Below are 14159 nucleotides of genomic sequence, written 5' to 3' on the forward strand. Positions count from 1 at the left end.
GTCACTCAAGGTGAACACAGAGGACTGAAAAACGGACTCCATTTCTTTGTAAAACCCTGCCGGGTTTTCCTGATATCGGGAACTGATTGTCTAATTGTGTTCACTTCCTGTCGTGGAAACGGGACGTGAACAAATTGCGACACATAATGTGCAGGGATATCCACAGCGGGGGCACCAGTCCCAGCGTTGGCGGGGATCTCAACTTTTGGGACAAAGGTCGGGGGAACCTCTCTCATAGGCAACTGAGATATAGATACCTCCGGCCGCTTACTAAGCAACAGGGCCAGGTCGAGCGCTAAGGCAGCTGTAGAAGTATCGGGCGAAAAAACCCTTTTACAAATCCCCAATAATTCTATGGGGCAACTAACCCTATTTCTTACACATTCTTCTTGCAGGTGCTGTACCATCACCTGAATTACCTTTCTTTGCATTTCTACTGTATACTGACTATACGTGTCATATACTTCATCTGGCGGAATCGATGAATCCGAGATCCATCGAACCGCATCTTTAGTACAAATTCATATATCCTCAGGTGCCGATCTACGGCATGGAAGGAACCGTTTCTGTACATATATTCTATCGTCTTCGTCATCCTCATCTCGTGACTTTTCAAAGTCTTTCCTAAACTCAAACAATTTTTCAACATGCCCATATACTTTCTGCTCTGTGTCCCTCGAAAGTGCCAAAGCATTCAGATCTCTCACCCCTTGTGGAAGATCCGAATTTTGTAATCTACCCCACACCACACACAAATGAGCCCCCAACCCTTCGATAAAAACATTTTTCTCAGGAAAACTATTCAAATTAGATAATGTGGAAAAAACATTAACTTGATCACCTTTCTCCATGCAATGCTTAGCCCATGCAAACAATTCCTGTTTCTTATCTGCAGAAACAGTACTACGAGTCACGATCTTTGATCCTGCACCTGGATCGACTTCAGTCAATACGGGGCCATTCGGGAGCGGAGGCATAGGAAAATTTAATAAAGGTGCAACTATCAGTGTAGAAGGAAGGGGCAGTGCGATAGGTGGAGGAACTACAACCAGAGGACTAGGAACAATAGGTTGTACAGGGGGAACAGGAATAACAGGAGCAACAGCAGTAATGGGCAGAGCGCCCAAAATAGGAGCATACGGAGGTGGCGCTGAAGCATCAGGCCTGCGTTCGTTTAATAACTTCTCGATAAATTCCTCAGAAACATGGACATCTTTAGAGGGGTAAATTTTCTGGATTCCGAGTGAAAAAGCTCTATCCATATTTTTAACTGATATGGAAAGGCTGGGATAAATTTGGGCACCACACCATTGCAGTTCCATAAAATGCAACTCCATGCACAGAACTGGGATAAACCAAACTTACTAGTGTGCCATAACACTGGTAAACTACAGTGGTGACTTACTGTAATAACATGAGATGGCATTAGCATTTATGTTACTACTATTCTTGATTCTTACTGTTGCTATTTTACAACCACAGTGAGCCAATAGGGACATTGCTCAAGTTCCTCGTACTAAATGAGAGATTCAAACATATGGCCTTTTTGGGTTATGCAGTTCCTGCTACAAGCATGGTTGAGCACCTACCAAAGATCGTCCTGCACTAAAACATTGGTAGGTGGAGCACTTTCCAACCTTCTTAACATGGCATATGTTAGTCAACGTTATCTAATTTCATATTCCAGTCCGTTTAAACTGCAACCATTTCCTCTGGTGCAGTTTTATGTTTAGTGGCATTAACTACTTTCTCAAACACTCTCAAAATTGCAAACAATTTAGCAGTCCATCAACCCTTTCGATGACAAGATGACAAATCCACAGAAATAACTAAGTATCATGTTCAATCAGCCTTACTAGACCAAATGACATTGTAACTAACACCTTGCATCCTTTTCTAACTGGTGTTAGTTTGGTTTCATCTTTATTCAGGCAAGTTAAAATCATTGGGCTCAGTGACTTGTGGCATTTTACATGAGCCACCACAATTTCAAATTCCCAATTTTCCATCCATTCCAGAAGGGTAATGCGAAGGGCACACAGATTTGCAAGCTGTACTTGAAAAATGCACATTTGTAGGAACGGGTTCATAGTTATTTAATGGATTTCTGTCTTTGCAGTATCTTAGAACGGTGTCAGACCCATGTGCCATCATTTGCATTGAATGAAATTTGGACCATTAAATTGGCTTTAGATTAGCCCTGCCAAGAACGTTTTATCCAACCTTTTATCTTCTCATATAGATAACAGTTGGCATGGGGCATGGCAAGAGAGATCAATCAAGATTGGCAGCCTCTGAGTCCTGGTCTTATAGCTGTCTCGGCCATGGGGGGTTGCGAGCAACAAAGTGTAAGGCTTCTTTTCCTCTTTGCTCTCCCGAGAAGATATGATCAATCACTTATTTACTCAAGGTGCTTTTATTGTGATAATAAGCATGGTTGTGAACATTTCAATATAGCTCAATGGTTATTACGGCTCTTAGGTGTATTTTATTTTTTAATTTATAGTGTTTTATGTCAGGAATATTGTATTAATTTGACATTTTTTTGTGTTTTTTTGTGCATGTTTTTGAAAAAAAATAATGTATTCTGCAGTCACGAAAGGCTTAATCAGCTGAAAATGTAATCAAATCTTATTCTGTTTCTGGATCAACTCCTTTTTCACTCGGCAGCCAGTGGAGCAACTGGGCCACCAAAGAATGTGGTTGTTCACTGCTGCGGATTTTGATGCACAACCATTCATACCCATTTAGTCTATCTACTTGCATTGGATGTATTTTAAAATGCATTCCTTCCCCTTAACAGTCGTCCCTTCTGACAAGCCAAAGTATTCTCACATCCATGACAATATGTAATAGTTGGTAATATCTCCTGTCCTGCCTGAAACTTGATGGCGTACCTGTCGCACATCAAGGGATGGATGGAAGACTCAAGACCAAATCAATAGAGCATTACCATTTTCAGTGCGCAAAACCGAGTTTGGCACACGGCCTATAGAAAGTAACAGTTGGTCTAACAGAGCAAGGATATGTCTCAATATGAAAGTGCAGAGGGAATATATAAAAGTGGGAGAGAACTCAACCCCTAGTCTAAAGAGGACCATGGTCCTCCGTCCAGGTTTGTGATGAGGGTTGTATCAATCTGGTTGGTTAAGCCCGCTGCAAGTGAAGGGCACGCTTGCTATTTTTGCTGCCTATCACTAAGCATAGCATTGGACTTATTGGACTCCAAGGGCATTTTATTCTTAGTACTTTACCCGTGTTCGGTGCACAGAGAAGCTGCCTGCCCGCCTTTTCATCTGCTGCTTCTTTCACTTTAAGAAGCAAATTGTGAAGTTGACTGTCTGATCCACGAAGCATCTACAAAAATGAAGGCGGTCCGCTCTTGTGGCGTTAAGCCTGCTGCAAGTGAAGGGCGCGCATGCTGTTTTTGCTGTTTTGTTGATTTTGCTGCCCGCTGCCGCCAGAGGACCAGAGAGCTGTAACCTACTGTAATCCGTTGTCATGGCCTGCAAGCCACAAACTGCCACCAGCGAGACCAGAGAAGGTGGCAGCAAAACACAGCAGACTGAACTGGGTATCTGTGTTGTTGGTGTTTCTGTGTTGCCCGGAGGGGCCAGGTATCTCTTGCGGAAAACCTGACGTAGTTTCCACTCATCCCAATTCATCTATCGAATAGAGGAGCTGCACTACGTGGGCAATGGGCCGCCTGACGAGCGACTCGACAGAGCAAGGAGCGAACTTGAGGATTAAAATCAGACAGCAGGTAAGGCAGCGCCTAGCCTCTACCCCGTTCTCCCTGCCTCTTCACCGCAGTCAACGGCGCAAAGGCCCAAACTGACTCCGCCTCTAAGACAATCTCGCCTGCCCTTTGTAAACAAAGCACAGGACATTATTGATAAAGGGTGGCAATTACCATCCACTCTGGAGGCAGTGGTGAATACACCTACCGATATCATGCAAAGCAGGAAAGGGGATGAAATATCCACCAACTCTTTCCACATGCCCGAATCTAAGCTGCAATCAGTGTATGGGTGGGAAGGAAGTGATGTACCAACTCAGTCCATGCCGATAAACTCTCCTATGGAGAAAAGTGTGGACTTCTGCCACACACCCCAGTCAAAGGAGACGGGCGAGGTGGCCTGCCCATCAAGAATGGTTTTGGACAAACAAGATCTGTCTGATCCTTGCCACCTTAGGACTTCTGGAGCAGAAACTATGCTCTTATGGGTGATCTGCTTAACGCCAACCTTCAGGCCAACGGAGCAAACACCTGCACTTAGTAACATTCCGGAAGTGGACATTAAAGAGTCTACCCAGGAAATCTCGAATGCTAAAAATAGCCTGGACGCCTAATTGGATTCGCAACAGTTTAAGGCTATACCCTGCTTTCCACAAACATCGTCCTTAGATCAGTGCGACGAAGTTCAAGAGGAGGGCAAGACTCAGCTCAAGGAAGCCGTAGCTCTTCTACCTCCTCCCCCCATACTCTACAAATCTAACGTAACTGAGCCTCTTCAAATAACTCCTGTGTAATTGAATAATCTGTTGGAAACTGAATGCTTAACCCCAGGAAGGCACCCTGATATACAGCGACAGGGCGATCTAAGTAAAATCGAGATCACAGACTGGCAAGATGAAGCCGTCTGGGCAGGAATTAGTGACTTATCAAAAACCCCCTTAATCACAGAACCAACTAGGGAAAGTGCAACGGCGCAGGGGGATGTGCAAGAGCACTTAAACAGACCAGATATCAGCAATGAGAAGAAGGCTTCCATCATGGAAAAAGGAGGTTTGAGTCTGGCAAGCCCCCCATGCTACAATCCCTCTCCTGGGCAGATGGCCTCAGGACTGATAAATTTAAGCAACTCAAGTCTGGCGAATAAATTAATTAAAGACATTTCAAGTCTTGCAGGCAAAATTGCAAGGGAAAAAAAGAGAAGCTTATCCTTTATAAAGGAGAAGCTTGCAGCACTTGATGGTGACGTACCACGGGATACACTCAACCAGAATCGTAAAAACCTCTGGCACCCCCAGTACTAATCAAGCTGATCCTCTAAGTGGGAACTCTTCCACCAAGCCGAAATAGCAGCAGCAGTTGGTAATCGATGAGATCTCTCTAGAGAAAATCAGTGACTTATGTAGCAAGGAAAGAATGGATGACTTCTTCCATACCTAGAATGTGGTGATGGCAGCCCTGAACATCGCGATTTCCCCTTTCCTCAAACTATGAGACTATCCACGAATCGCTGCAAGCAGTGTATACACTGAATTTGAAAACAAAGGAGCAGTTAAATGAAATCGAAGGCTTTGCGAAAAGACTAGATGTGCGATCTGGCGCAACAGTAAACAAATGATAAACAACTACTTATGGAGGCCATTATGGAAGATCATAAATGGATAAGAAAGACCAATCAGTAAAAAGCCTCCTTGTGCCCTTCATGTAATACAGATCCGATAGGAAAGGCAAACAACTGCCTGGAAACTAAGAAATTGACGCAGCAAACAGGTGGCCCTTAGTCCTGGGCAAAAGCTGACTCCATCCTAATACCGGATGGCGAGGAGACAAAACAGAGATATGCAATGTTTCAAGATCCAAATCCCCCAGCCAAGGCAACAATTGTAAGTTCGGAAATGATCTCAGAGAAATATCCCCCAGTGAACTTTTTTAAAAAAAAGCAACTAAACGAAAAGCTAACGGCTCCAGAGCCTTTTTAAGGAACATTAAAACACCACTTTGTGAAGAGCCGGTGCATTTAGCAAAGAAACTGAACAGAGAAATGAAACTAAATCAAAGAACAGGCCACAACATAAATTGTTCCAAACAGTAAGATCAATATTGAATATTGAATCAGCTATTGAAACAGACTTAGAATCTAAAGCATGCCTGAGTGATCTTATTGAGATAATGGAACAAAACAAAGAGGAAGACATGTGGGATAACATCAGCCTGTCCGATTGGCAAGTCATTGACAATCGAATCCTCACCCACGGGATAAAAAGAGAAGAAAGACCATCGAAAGAAAGAAATTGGTCAAAGCAGGAAAAAGGGTGAAAGAATTTAACAATTACTCTCAGGGGAAACCAGTGGCGAGCAAAGAAGTAAAGATGACATACTTTCTCGAACAACTGGATGACAGAAGAAGACTGAGATCAAAATCCTGAGTAGAAACATCAAGGGCGCCGAGAAGGAATGATAAAGAACATCAAAGGAAGAAAAAAATCCCAGATCTCTCAACAAGATCGGTAGACAGAAGAAGATCAAGACCGCCGATCCGACTAGAAACATCACGGGTGACCAACAGGAATGACAAAGAACAAAACAGGAATACAAAAAATCCAATGGTCGGCGAAAATTGACTGGAAAGTACAGAGGGGAAAAAAACAGTCAGTCAAACCTATAAGTTGAAACCGGAAAGATTGTTGAAAGACAACAAGAGGATACTTCTGAACAGAAGGAAACTGATGTCCCTACTCAACCAGCTCTCATACTCATGGACGATTTCACCTGAAGATTTCACCAAGAATTTACTGAAGAAAAAAGGACTGATATTATCAGAATCCATCTAAGACCGCAGAGAGTAAAAGACATGGGGATGAGAGCAAAGGACAAGTTGGCTGGCTTAGGTTTTAGGCTCAGTGATCCACGGTCTGGAAAAGAGCGAACTGAATGTAAAACGAAACCAGGAGAGGCATAGTACTCTAAGAACTCGCAAAGGGAGCCTTCAAAATCCACGGCCTGTAATAACCACTGATCTAAGGAAGTCTGTCGAGACACTTCTGACCCTCAAGTCAAGAGCAAAGGTCAATTGAAGCCTTGTGACAACATATTGTCAAAATTAAGGTTTACCGTTGACAATTCCAGATCAAACAACAAACAACCAGGGCTGGGGGATATGAAACAACCATATTGCGAAAGTGGTATACAAGCATCTAATACCAGAACAGAAAAAAAGAGGCAATAGACTACTACGAATGGAGCTGAAAGAAAATCTCTCCTGGCCTCATGGAATACAGACGGATTCGGCCACCTCTACTCCAGAGAAAGCACTTTTCTAGAGAACTATGAATTAATTTGTCTGCAGGTATCCTGGATAAGATCAATCCCTGTGTGTGAAGAATATCAAGATTTTATGAACCCGTCCAGAAAAGGACCTACAAGACCTTGTGCTAGTCTTTTGACCCCGGTTAAAGATGACAGCTATCTACAGGTGTTGGAAAATCAGACTCCCAACCCATATGTCCAGGTTTTAAAACTGGTGAACAATAAGGGGCCACAGGAAATTAAGCTTCTTTTCATTAATACGCACTGGAGCACAAAGGACTGCAAAATGGAAAAGATCCTATCGGACATTATGGAGGCTGTTCATACATCTATGCTTGAGGAAAAACATCAACTTATCCTAATCTGTGGTGACCTGAACATAAAGCTCCTGGATAAAAGAGGTCAATTGAAGAGAAGCTCACATCTAGAAAAAAATGAAAAATGGTGGCTGGATGAAATGGGTATTAGAGAGATGACAATGTTAAATGGTCTGATGAAAGGTGACCTCCCAGGTGCTGATACCTGGTCTGGCAACTCATGTAGTGCATGTCTAGACTATTGTTTTGTAGCAGGGAATATCTCAAAATGGATTCACTCCTTTACAGTTAAGAAACAGAAAGTTAGTGATCATGCTCTATTGGAAGTGGAATTCCTTTGGAAGACCAAAGAGGCGAAACAATACACCACCTCTAGAACTATTGTGGGGAAGGAATAGGCTAAGAATAAAAGCACAAGCCATTCCTAACTTGGTGTATAGCCTTGTTGATAATGTTAAAAGCACTCAACACGCAGTGGAGTACAAATGGCTACTCAAGGATTATGAAGTTCAGAGTTATGGGAACAAAAACAAAACAATCGGAAGGAAACATGCCTACAATATAGACTTGGTGGTCAAAAGGGAGAAATATCAAGCCGAACTGCGGAGAAGCTTCCTCCCTAATAAAGATGAATTGTTGAGGCAATGCAAGCAGTTGTATAACAATTGGCTGAATTCCACAAGGGCCTGGAGAGCACAGGCAGATGCTGAGCTAATGCTGGCAGCCATTAGAACATCTAATGCCAGATTTCTTTGGGAGATTATAAATAAAGGAGATGGCTTCCAGTCTGCCCTAACTACAAACCTAGTTCCAAAGGAGGAATGGGTGAAATAGTACGCGGCCCTCTTCCAGGAGAATGCTGTAGTCGACCAAAGGCAAAAGACGAACAAATAATCTCCTTGGCTCATTGTATTTGAGCATGAGGACATACTGTCGAGGGTTAAAAAATGGAGCCCTTAAAGAGCGGCTGGCCCGGATGCCATTTCGAACCATATGCTAAAAGAAAACGGGGAAGCCTGGACCGATTTCATTATGGCACTCTGTGAAAACAGAGAAATCAATATGAGACCGGGAAGCCCAAAAGAAACACACCAACACAGGTTACAAAGAACATACAAAGTGCTTTATTCAAAAAGCTACAACAATTACCAAAAAGTCAATTGACAAACGGATAGCTATTCGGCTCTCAGAGTAACAGAACGAACTTCAACGAGAGTTCACTGCGTTAGTGTGAGAGACCGTACATTGGGATACTCGTGCTTTTATACTTTTTATCTAGCTCTGGCCAACCCCCTCGCGGGTTAACCATTCTTAGGACCAGGCCTAGGGTTCCTTGCCAGGACAATCCCATAATGTATGCATTTTGATCAGTTCCGCTGATAGTTGTTCATTTACACATAGGTCGGGGATAGGACAAGGTCTCAGTTCGCGACCCCAACAAGTGGCCTGCAGGCATATTATTTATTCATGTCTGCGGAGGTCACAACGGCCAGAATCCCACTCGAAATGTCATTCGGCCTCCATTTTGATGTTCAGGGTGACTTCCACATTACAAGAGAACCTAAAATGGCAGCTAAGTCCAAGATGGCGATTTACACAGTACATTAAGGTCAAGACCTTGCCGCGGAATCTATTTACACAATGTTTTAGACAACTTGGCGTAGGCCAACACACATTCAAACAATGCGATAGGAGGTATAATATTATTTCGATTCCGACAACTCTTCCAAAAGATAATCAAAAAACAAGAACTATACTGTAAACTTGGAAGGAGGCCCTGATAGTACCTATCTTCAAGAAAGGGAATCGTACTAACCCCAGGAACTGCAGGCCAATCGCCCTCTTGTACACCATGGGGAAGATCTTTTCCTCCATTCTCCTGAGGGATCTTAAAAGCTGGGCTATTAAGGTAGGAATTCTGGATAAACGACAAACTGCATTTACATGAGGCGTTGGCACCTCCTTGAATCTGTTTCCCCTAAATATGTTAAAGATGCGTGCCCTGGAGACGAAAGGTAACATCTATCTATGTTTCATTGACCTTGAACAGGCCTTTGACAGAGTCAGTAGAGAACTCCTGTGGGCTAAGTTAAAAAAAATTGCATTGTCCAGAAGATCTTTTAGAAGCCATCCAGGCGCTCTACACAAATACATCAATACAAATTCTAGTCTCAAAGGTGGTGACACTACAGAGATCATCAAGCCCTTTAAGGGCATCAAACAAGGATGTGCGTTGGCTCCCTTCTTGTTTGCTCTCTACCTGGCTAATATAAAAGAATCTCAGGAAAAATACAAGCTTTCCCACAGATATTCAAAGGAAATGAGCTATCCTGTATCCTATATGCAGAAGACGGCGTGTTTCACTGGAAATAGTAGATGCAACAACATATCTGGGTGTCAGAATCAACAATAAGATTAATGAACAGGCTCAATACAATCATCAGGGAGAGACTAGTGAAACTCTCAAATCAAGGGAGAGCCCTTGATCAGAGATACGGAACCTACTCAATGATGCCAGTAATTACATTTTATAAGCAAAAGGTTGTGGCCGTCCTGACCTATGGTGCAGAATCCTTACTAAACTTGCCATGGGAAACATGGGGAATCATTGAGGCTTTTTTTTTTTGGTGGAACGTACTCAGGCTTCCAAACTGCCTGTCAGTCGTGACAGTAAGACAGGAACTTAAACTACAATCCCTTGCATCGATATTACTATGGAAGACCATCTCCTTTTATCGCAAATGTATTTTGGATACACCTCCAATCCCTTTTTGAGATCTTGACAAGCACAAATGTGGGGAAGGGGGACAACATCTTTCAGGCCTGAAAGGGGAAATGTCAAGAGGTACTGTCGTACTATGACATCAAAACGGAGACGCTCAAAAGAAACCCTGACAAGGCTAAGAAAACTTTGTGAGAGAAAGACTGGGACGAAACAGAAACACTGAAGAGGCAGAACAAATACGATCATAACATCATATGGGAACATAAAACATTAAATGATCCCCCTCTATATTTGAGAAGGTTCCCATCGACTCGATATAGGGACTTATTGATGCGATGTAGGCTTAACATCTTACCATCCAGGGCGGTGCAACTGTTAAGAAAACAGATCACAGTCGAAGAAGCCAATTGTCGCTTTTGAGGGAATTTTGAAATTCTGGAGACAACCAGACATTTGATCTTGTCCTGCCCAAAGCGCTCAATTCAAAGAGGAAAGTATTTGGGTGAATGTGTGGCCCAGGTTAGTCCTATTATAGAGGAGGAATGCTGGGAAAGACTAATGACGGTTGATAAACTTGGGCGGACACTCGACGCCCTCAAATTTGTAGAATTGATCTTTCCACCTTTAATTAAGGGTGTCTCACAGTAATAAAGGGAGGATTCGTAATGATTCATACATGAGGGATCAGTCTAATACATGTTTGTATGTTAAAGGTTGAAATTTCTGTTTAACCAATTAAACAAATAAAAAAACAAAAAAAAAATAAGTTCCAGCTCCTGAAATCTCTGCTTTCGCAGCACTTCTTTCATAGACTTTGACACAGGTTGGCCCTTGGCGACTGTTCTTGGGCACCATAGCACCTGATCCCTTGGCCACAGCCATTGACTGTCTACATCTTCCTTGTCTTTCCTGCGTTAATTACACAACACAAGAGAGGTGATGGCTGTAAGGTTTAGCTTCAATCTCAGCCTCTGGCAATTGCTCGGGGCAACCCTCCAGACCACCGTTATTCATCCAGACAAATCAGGCTTCGTCCCACCCAAAAATATGCAGTGCAGTCTGAACTTCTTGGTCACATCCCTCCTGCACAAGACCAGAAGCAGCCCCAGACATGTTCTGCCTCATTGAGCATCATCAGTTAGGTGTAGGTTGGTTCTCTAGGCCAGCATACTTGAAACCCATGTCTGGGCATATGTGCTCACTTGGGATGAATTATACAGTGCAAAAGAGGTGATGCCTGGAAGGCTTACAATGAATCTCCATCTCTGGCATTTGCTCCGGGCAACCCTCTAGACCATTGTTCTTCGCTTTACTAAGCCATTACAAAAGGAGAACCCAGTATGCTAATCGGGCTTACCCTGGGTGTATTGTCAGGCTGCAGCTGTTGTCATGTCCCCTGTACCCTCTGAACCAGTCATTGAATCTTTCATAGATTGAAATGCTTCAACAATTCTTCGTTGTCAGACTGGTAATCGTTGTTCTACATTGTCATTGCAGCAAATTAAAATGATAGAAGTACACTGAAAAGCCTTTCTTTCATCATCATTTTGTTCCTTTGTATTTCTTACCAATGATGGGAGCAGACCTAAGCTCCTCCCAGTGCAACAGTCTACAGATTCAAGCCCATTCATGTGTAAAGAAATATTGCCCTCCATACAGCTTTAAAGAGGAGGTGTGTCGGTTGCATGTGAATTTATGAAAGATACCTGTAACTGTAGTTCTCAAGCAATTCTTCTTCAGAATTTGATTTGGTAGGGAAAAGGACTGCAAGGATGTTAGAAAATCTGGCCAAGAGGGAAATTGGACAGAAAAGCAGTAATGAGACACAAGTGGTAAAAGGCTCATTAGATTATGACTAAAGCATTCTCGTACAGCAGTTACTGTTGTAAGATGGCCCTCGGATTAGACTTTTCATAAGAACATAAACAAGGGGCTAGCCGGCTGTGTGATTGGATAGGATTATAACTAACCAGGAATAGCTTCAGGGAGTTGCTTGGCAACATCCTTCAGAAGACCTTCTTGTGGTTTCATTGCAGCTCCTTTACGATTACTTTACTAGTTTTGTGAGATTTAGCTTTTTTGGCTCACGACTCTTGCTGTCTAAAATCTGGGTCACAGTCTTGCTCCGCTTCTCTCTCTTCGAGTTGCTGCTCCTCTCCACTTTACTCTCCCCTTCCCTCTAGCCTTTCCATTCTCATCCCACTCTTCCACTACTGTCTTATGCGTATTTCCCTTGGCTCCACCGTTCCTCGCCACTTCCATGCTTGACTGCCTTTGGCATGCTCTTTCCCTGCAGCACTACTGCTACAATCGTTGTCTCCTGTTCTTGCACGAATACTCTTCCAGGGATGTCCATAATTAGTTTGAATACAAAATGTCAGAGGGAAAAAAAAAGAGTTATTTTACCAAAAATAACTTTCCGTTTTGTCTCCCTCGGACATTTCTTGCAATGCAACCCGCTCCCTCCAACCCCCTTACTTACCTTCCGGTGGCACACATCGGATTGTGCCGCGGACTCCATCATCCCTCTGCAACACCGGTTATCTTCACTACAACATTTTCATTTAGGTCGCGGGAGACACTGCCGGCACCCCTGATGCGAATTTAGTGAACAAGGGTGCAGAGTACACCCCTGCATTCCCTGCTCCCCTTGTTCACTACAATTGCATCAAATGGTAGATTTGATCAACATTTTCGGCTATTCAAAATTTTCGTTTAGCTGAAATCCAGTCAAATCTACCATTCGTTTTTTTTCGTACATTTATTTGGATACTCTCTTCCAGTATGTCAGTTTCTTTCTGTTTCCCTCTTTACCGCCCACTCTTAGGTACTAACTTTTGGCTACTTCCTAAAACAACTTCGTTCCCCTCCTGTATGTAGATATTTCTGCAGTTTTAACCTGGATCTCTTTTTTGTGCCATTTGAATTTGAGAGGGGCAGGTAGGTCCATTTACCCTCTACAAGGCAGTCCAATAAGCACCTCCCCTGTACTGTGATCCTTAACTAATGTATGCAGACAGCTCATTGATGTTCTTTTTCACTTCATATGATTAATGTACAGAGCCTGCTTCTGACCATTCCTTGTTGTGTCTCCCCTTCCCTGGGTAGTAGAATATTTGGGTGTCGCGTTCACTCAGATGCTCTATTAGGTTTACTGGGGACGAAGGAGTTTGCTTTGGAGTCTCTAAAACTGCTTTTCAGTTGTGGCATTCACACGATAGTGTAAAATACTGACAAGTGGCAGCATGCACATTTTGTCATGCTCTGGTAACATTATTGTATGTATCCAAACGTGGCCCAATGCAGCTAAAACTGTACATCTAAACTTAAGAGAAGTTCCAGATGCAGGACATTCTAGAGCGGGAGGGAGAGGTTGCACATGACGCATGAAACTAAGGGCCATCTGGCCAATAGCAGTCTTAGATGTCTTCTCAAGACGATGTTTTTTATTTTTTAAAGGTTGAAGCAACTTTCAAGATGAGGCTCTGCAGAAATCTGTAGGGAGGCACTTGCATGGAATGCTGCCATTGCTGCTCTACCTCCAGTTGAGTTGGTCACAATTGGGTGCGCCATTGCGGCTTGGCAATAATTGATGCAGGACGCTATCCACTGTGCAAGGTTTTGTTTGGAAATTACCTCTTCAGCTGAAGGTTTCAAAAAGACAGTCGTTCTAAAAGATTTGGCATGCTGCAGATCGAACCCTCTTGATGTTCAACCAATGCAGGGATCGTTCATTTGGAGTGGAGTCTCCACCAGAAAATAGGGAAAGAGAAGTGGCCTCATTTGTCCAGTTTGAAGACTGCCTTCAGTAGAAATGCACTATGAGCATCATTCTGTCATTTGTTAAAACCATGTAAAGTACCCCTGACAGAAAGAGAGCCCTGAGTCCTAATTGCTGGCCTGACGTAATGTTGACTAGGTATGCAGTGTTCAAAGACAGAAACGTGATATCAGTCCTGTGAATTGGCACAGACAGAGGGTGTGGGGGGACGGGGGTGGTTCAGAACTGCAAATACTGTTTGCTGCCCAGGCTGCCATGAGATGCCTTGCAGGGGAAAAGAAGTCGAACTGTCCC

The sequence above is a fragment of the Ambystoma mexicanum genome, chromosome 3q (assembly GCF_040938575.1).
Source record: "Ambystoma mexicanum isolate Mex_15411 chromosome 3q, UKY_AmexF1_1, whole genome shotgun sequence".
Taxonomy (NCBI): Eukaryota; Metazoa; Chordata; class Amphibia; order Caudata; family Ambystomatidae; genus Ambystoma; species Ambystoma mexicanum.